This window comes from Lithobates pipiens, unplaced genomic scaffold (genome assembly GCF_037356315.1).
Source record: "Lithobates pipiens isolate NorthernLeopardFrog02 unplaced genomic scaffold, aLitPip1_a1.2 Scaffold_22, whole genome shotgun sequence".
NCBI lineage: Eukaryota > Metazoa > Chordata > Amphibia > Anura > Ranidae > Lithobates > Lithobates pipiens.
The window spans coordinates 81,697,269-81,703,268 of record NW_027507784.1 but is presented as its reverse complement, the minus strand read 5'-3'; the positions used below and the strand labels follow the sequence as shown (position 1 = coordinate 81,703,268).

At 53.5% G+C, this 6,000-nt stretch overlaps 1 protein-coding gene across 2 annotated transcripts in view; it reads left to right on the top strand.

Moving 5' to 3' along the window:
- Positions 1-2,570: 2,570 nt before the first annotated feature.
- The window catches only part of TMEM198 (transmembrane protein 198), an 83,131-nt gene continuing 79,701 nt past the window's right edge, over positions 2,571-6,000 (top strand). The window contains exon 1 of one of the 2 annotated variants that reach the window (XM_077447795.1): positions 2,571-4,052. The gene's annotated coding sequence lies outside the window, so the exon portion shown is untranslated. Of the gene's footprint in view, positions 4,053-4,079; positions 4,232-6,000 lie in introns of those variants that run through there. The other variant, XM_077447796.1, reaches the window with a different exon arrangement.

The following is a 6,000-nucleotide window of genomic DNA, read 5'->3' as shown; positions in this document are numbered from 1 at the left end:
GTCTAGGAGCTGTCCAGCAGCATCAGGAGGGGAGAGGGGGCAGAGGGGGAGGGGTGCTGGGAGCTGGATGGAGATAATAGAGGGGCCAGAGGAGTACAAGGGAGACAACAAAGGAGGGACAGGGGGGTCCTAGAGGCAGGGCGGGGCAGGCTGAATACTGGGGAGAGGGAGAGGAGAGTGCTGGGGAGAGACAGAGGGAGAGGAGAGTGCTGGGGAGAGACAGACAGAGGGAGAGGAGAGTGCTGGGGAGAGACAGGGGGAGAGGAGAGTGCTGGAGAGAGACAGGGGGAGAGGAGAGTGCTGGGGAGAGACAGGGGGAGAGGAGAGTGCTGGGGAGAGACAGGGGGAGAGGAGAGTGCTGGGGAGAGACAGGGGGAGAGGAGAGTGCTGGGGAGAGACAGAGGGAGAGGAGAGTGCTGGGGAGAGACAGAGGGAGAGGAGAGTGCTGGGGAGAGACAGAGGGAGAGGAGAGTGCTGGGGAGAGACAGAGGGAGAGGAGAGTGCTGGGGAGAGACAGAGGGAGAGGAGAGTGCTGGGGAGAGACAGAGGGAGAGGAGAGTGCTGGGGAGAGACAGAGGGAGAGGAGAGTGCTGGGGAGAGACAGAGGGAGAGGAGAGTGCTGGGGAGAGACAGAGGGAGAGGAGAGAGCTGGGGAGAGACAGAGGGAGAGGAGAGTGCTGGGGAGAGACAGAGGGAGAGGAGAGAGCTGGGGAGAGACAGAGGGAGAGGAGAGAGCTGGGGAGAGACAGAGGGAGAGGAGAGTGCTGGGCGAGGAGGGGGAAGAGGGAGAGTGCTGAGAGGGGAGAGACAGAGGGAGAGTGCTGGGAGAGGAGAGGGAGAGTGCTAGGAGAGGAGGAGAGGAAGAGTGCTGGGAGAGGAGGAGAGGGAGAGTGCTGGGGAGAGGAGAGACAGAGGGAGAGTGCTGGGGAGGGGGGGGAGAGGGAGAGAAAGGAGAGTGCTGTGGAGAAGAAGGGAAGAGGGAGAGTGCTGAGAGATGAGGGGAAAGGAAGGAGAGTGCTGGGGAGATGAGGGCAAGAGGGAAAGTGCTGTGAGAGGAAGGAGAGTGCTGGAAGAGGAGGGGATGAGGGAGAAGGAGAGTGCTGGGATATGAAGGGAAGAGGGAGAGTGCTGGGATATGAAGGGAAGAGGGAGAGTGCTGGGAGAGGAGGGGTAGAAGGAGAGTGCTGGGAGATGAGAGGGAGAGTGCTGGGGAGAGGAGGGGAGGAGGGAGAGTGCTGGGAGAGGAGGGGAAGAGGGAGAGTGCTGGGAGAGGAGGGGAAGAGGGAGAGTGCTGGGAGAGGAGGGGAAGAGGGAGAGTGCTGGGAGAGGAGGGGGAAGAGGGAGAGTGCTGGGAGAGGAGGGGGAAGAGGGAGAGTGCTGGGAGAGGAGGGGAAGAGGGAGAGTGCTGGGAGAGGAGGAGAAGAGGGAGAGTGCTGGGAGAGGAGGGAGAGTGCTGGGAGATGAGGGGAGGAGGGAGAGTGCTGGGGAGATGAAAAGAGGGAGAGTGCTAGGGGAGGAGGGAGAGTGCTGGGAGATGAGGGGAGGAGGGAGAGTGTTGGAGAGATGAGGGGAGGAGGGAGAGTGCTGGAGAGATGAGGGGAGGAGGGAGAGTGCTGGAAAATGAGAAGAGGGAGAGTGCTGGGAGAGGAGGGGAGGAGGGAGAGTGCTGGGATATGAGGGGAGGAGGGAGAGTGCTGGGATAGGAGGGGAGGAGGGAGAGTGCTGGGAGATGGGGGGGGGGGGGGAGAGGGAGAGTGCTGGGAGATGAGGGGAAGAGGGAGAGTGCTGGGAGATGAGGAGAAGAGGGAGAGTGCTGGGAGATGAGGGGAAGAGGGAGAGTGCTGGGAGATGAGGGGAGGAGGTAGAGTGCTGGGAGATGAGGGGAAGAGGGAGAGTGCTGGGAGATGAGGGGAGGAGGGAGAGTGCTGGGAGATGAGGGAGAGTGCTTGGAGATGAGGGGAAGAGGGAGAGTGCTGGGAGAGGAGGGGAGGAGGGAGAGTGCTGGGAGATGAGAAGAGGGAGAGTGCTGGGAGATGAGGGGAAGATGGAGAGTGCTGGGACAGGAGGAGAGGAGGTAGAGTGCTGGGAGATGAGGGGAGGAGATAGAGTGCAGACAGGAAATAGGAGAGAGGGGTTTAGTTAGAGTGCATGTGAGACAGAAGGGAGGGGGGACAAGGTGCTGCTATAGTGCTGAAGAGATAGAAAACAGGAGAGAGAGTGCAGCCAGAGATCTGAAGAGAGACAGAAAGGAAAGGGGGAGAGTGCAGCCAGTGTGGGGGATACAGAAAACATCTGATAAAGGGAGAGGAGAGGGGAGTGCTGGAGAGAGAGACAGAAAGGAGAGGAAAGAGAATATAGACAGAGTGCTGCAAAAAAAGGGGGGGGAGAGATAGAAAATAAGAGACAGAGAAACATAAAATAGGAGAAACAGAAACATAAAATAGGGGAGAACGAGAGAGAAGAGGAGAAGAGAGAGAAAAAATATAAGCGAGAGACGCACACTCACAAAATTGGAGAGAGAACGAGAGAGCCAGAAAATAGGTGAGAGAGACATAACATGGGGGGGGGGGGGGGGAGAGAGCGAGAGGCAGAAATAGGAGAGACACTTGGAAAATAGAGGACAGAGAAAGCGCACCTAGAGTGCTGGAGAGGTAGAAAATATGGGAGAAAGGGAGAGGAGAGGGAAAGTGCTGGAAAGAGACAGAAAATAAAGAGTGAAAATAAAAGTGCTGGAGAAAGAGGAGAGGAGACAGAGGGAGCGTGAGAGAGTGCTGGAGAGAGACAGAGGATGGAGAGTAGAGTCACAGGGGAAGGGAAAGGGAGAGAGAGTACAGACAGAGTGCTGGAGAGAGGGCAGAGACAGTAAGGAGAGGAGGGAGAGAGTAGAGAGAACAGGAAGGAAAGGGGGTAAAGTCAGAGTGCTGGAGAGAGACAAAGAGGAGAGAGAGAGAAGAGATAGTTAGAGAGGACAGGAGAGAGAGAGAGAGTGCTAGAAAGAGGCAGAAAGGGAGAGTCAATGAGAAAAAAAGAGGAGAGAGTGCAGAGAGAGAGCTGTAGAAAGAGGAGAGACAGTATGGAGAGGAGAAGAGAGAGTAGAGATAGAGAAAGAGAGGGAGTGCAGAGAGAGAGAGCTGTAGAAAGAGGAGAGATAGTAAGGAGAGGAGAAGAGAGAGTAGAGATAGAGAAAGAGGAGAGAGAGCTGTAGAAAGAGGAGAGACAGTCAGGAGAGGAGAAGAGAGAGTAGACATAGAGAAAGAGAGGGAGTGCAGAGAGAGAGAGCTGGGGATAGAATAGAATAAGGGAGACTTCCAGGTGACAGACAAGGAAGGGGGAAGAGAGAGACAAAGAGAGGAGGTGGTGGGAAGAGACGAGGAGGAATCACAGAGAGAAGAAGGAGAGATCCACATAGAAGGAGTGAAGCTCTGTGAAGAGAGCGGACACTGGGGAGGGTGGAGGCGAGGGGGGCAGATGGCATGAAGTGGGGATGCCCAGGGGTAACTGAGGGCACAGTCTGCTTGTTAAAAGACCAAGGAAAGTGCAGAGCAGGAGGTGTGAGGAGGGCAGAGACAGCAGACACAGAGAAGGGAAGGCTGACTGAGGGAGGGGAAGGAGGGGGGGAGGTCTCTTTTCACAAAGCCCCTCCAACCGCAGAGGGAGAAGGAAGGAGAGAGCAGAGATGGGGACAAAGAGAGGAAGAGAGTGATGGAGAGAACAGCACAATGGCCACGTAAGACGAGCCCGGGGCCAGGAACCCAGCCATGGGGGAGACGCACTTGAGCATCACGTAGAAGAGACCGCCGGGGAGCCTAAGACTGAAGTGACAGACCCTGCCGCTGCGTGCTGGACGGCCGGACCCTGGAGGGATCTCACAAGACAGCCGGAGAAACGTTGCTGCCTGAGGATGAGTGAGAGACGGCAGGAGAGGCAGAGAGACAGCCAACATCGCCTTTGCACAAGAAGGAGAGTGCTGGCGGCTGGACCGTAGGGTGACAGCTCCATGCATGGTCCCCATCTCAGGACACCTCCCACCGATGTGACTCACCCCACCCTAGGTACTGTCAATAACTGATCCTACACTGGGTTACCAACACTCCATGATTAGCAGAGACCTCCCTTATTTTTTATAACAACCGTGCCCCCCCCCCCCCCACTCCCTCCAATTCTCCCCAACCTGAGAATAATGGAACCCATGAGCTGTTCAGGAATCTCATCCCCACTGCTGATATCTAATGTAAGTTTCTTCCTTTTATCTCCCCCTTTACGCTTTGATCTGATGACCCCCTAAACCTAGGCACCATACTTATTTCCCCAGTAGGAATTCCACCAAGCCTTATCACCCCATGGCTTCCTTATTAGTGACCCATGCATTGCTGCCCACCATCACCCACATCTTTTTGCACATCATTTGTGAGTGCCAGCTTGGCCTCAATCTGGCAGGCAGTGAGTTAAAAGAAAACCCTCCTCCCCAGTGAGCCGAGATGGCTGCCAGTTCTGGGCACTGATTATCGGTGGTAAATAACCGCGCTGGGGGGGGGCTCATCTGGGGGTCTCATGTTTTGCGTCGCTTTGCCCCCCCAAGCTGGGTTTAGGAGGTTGGTGTATGGCACGGGCAGGCCTCAGTCACTGGAAAATAGAATTGCCTCTTGTATAGCCTGGGGCTCCTTTATGTCTTTTCCACAATCCCGTCATTCCAAGTTATCTGTCAGCATCAAGTACATCTAGGAAGGCAGAAGGCATTTGTAAAGTGATAATGATGATATTACCATCTACATCAGCCTGCCTCAATCACAGAGGAACCCGATAATCACCAGGTCTAGAGCACCCCCTGCCAAAACCCTTTAGTTGGGGGTCAATAGGAAGAATGTTCTTTAAATTGGTGGTCAGTGAGAAGAATGTTCCTTACATTGGTGGTCAGTGGGAAGAATGTTCCTTACATTGGTGGTCAGTGAGAAGAATGTTCCTTACATTGGTGGTCAGTGGGAAGAATGTTCCTTACATTGGGAGTCATTGGGAAGAATACTCCTTACATTGGTGGACTGTAGGAAGAATACTCCTTACATTGGGGGTCATTGGGAAGAATGCTCCTTACGCTGGTGGTCATTAGGAAGAATGCTCCTTACATTGGTGGTCAGTGGGAAGAATATCCCTACAGTGCTCATTCCAAGTTATCTGTCAGCATCAGGTACATCTAGGAAGGCAGAAGGCATTTGTAAATCGATAATGATGATATTACCATCTACATCAGCCTGCCTCAATCACAGAGGAACCCGATAATTATCAGATCTAGAGGACCGCCTGCCAAAACCCTTTAGTTGGGGGTCAGTAGGAAGAATGTCCCTTAGATTGGTGGTCAGCGAGAAGAATATTCCTTACATTGGTGGATAGTGGGAAGAATACTCCTTACATTGGGGGTCATTGGGAAGAATACTCCTTACATTGGGGGTCATTGGGAAGAATACTCCTTACATTGGGGGTCATTGGGAAGAATACTCCTTACATTGGGGGTCATTGGGAAGAATACTCCTTACATTGGGGGTCATTGGGAAGAATACTCCTTACATTGGGGGTCAGTGGGAAGAATCTCCCTACATTGGTGGTCAGTGGGAAGAATGCTTCTTACATTGGGGGTCATTGGAAAGAATGCTCCTTAAGCTGGTGGTCATTGAGAATAAAGCTCCTTACATTGGTGGTCAGTGGGAAGAATATTCCTACATTAGTGATCAGTGGAAATAATGCCCTTTACAATGGAAATCAGTGGAAAGACTTCCCTTACATCTGTGGTTAGTAGGAAGAATGTCCCTTACATAGGTGGTCAGTGGGAAGAATGTTCCTTAGATTGGTGGTTAGTAGGAAGAATGTCCCTTACATAGGTGGTCAGTAGAAAGGTGTCACCTTATATGGGTAGTCATTGGGAAGAATGCCCCTAATATTGGTGGTCAGTAGGAAGAATGCCTTTTTTACATTGATGGTCAGTTGGAAGAATGTCCTCCTTACAGTGGT